The 487-nt window shown below is 37.2% G+C and overlaps 1 protein-coding gene across 1 annotated transcript in view; it reads right to left on the bottom strand.

The window, feature by feature from the left end:
• The window catches only part of LOC138014324 (uncharacterized), a 12,908-nt gene extending 12,885 nt beyond the window's left edge, over nucleotides 1–23 (bottom strand). Inside the window, exon 1 of the mRNA XM_068861379.1 lies at nucleotides 1–23. This exon is cut by the window's left edge and continues 85 nt beyond it. The gene's annotated coding sequence lies outside the window, so the exon portion shown is untranslated.
• Between the last annotated feature and the right edge of the window lie 464 nt (nucleotides 24–487).

Below are 487 nucleotides of genomic sequence, written 5' to 3'. Positions count from 1 at the left end.
ATTATTAATTATTAAAACAGGCTAGAGTGAATTTATTAACCTTCCTGTAACCGGATTGGTGGAAACTTTGAAAAGGTTAAGTTCTCTGAGACGGTATATGTCCCAATGAAATGACTTTTGATGGCTTTTCAATAATTGCGAAAACATTATGAAAAGCTATTCTCTCAAGAAAATGAAATTGGTCAAAAGTCTGCCGGTTTTTCTATCAGCTTAGAACAATAAGACACAAGGAAGCACAGGCCAGAGCCGATCAAGTTTTTTGGACTTCGCGATTCTTTTTTAAGCGAAGAAACATTTTGAGACTATGAAGCACTTGATTGGCAGCTAAAATCCAAACTTCATTTGGTCATATTGCTAATATTCAATTGCAACTACTGGTACAGCGAGCGCAGCCATGCATTTTTCGAACTCGAGTTTCTAGTTTTTTCCCGCCTAGCGAGGCTAAAGTAAATTTGAGAAAAAGTTGAGAGGCTAACCGAACACTCAA

The sequence above is a fragment of the Montipora capricornis genome, chromosome 8 (genome assembly GCF_036669925.1).
Source record: "Montipora capricornis isolate CH-2021 chromosome 8, ASM3666992v2, whole genome shotgun sequence".
Classification (NCBI taxonomy): domain Eukaryota; kingdom Metazoa; phylum Cnidaria; class Anthozoa; order Scleractinia; family Acroporidae; genus Montipora; species Montipora capricornis.
Note: the sequence above shows the minus strand (reverse complement) of the source record. Positions and strands in the feature narration are given on the sequence as shown.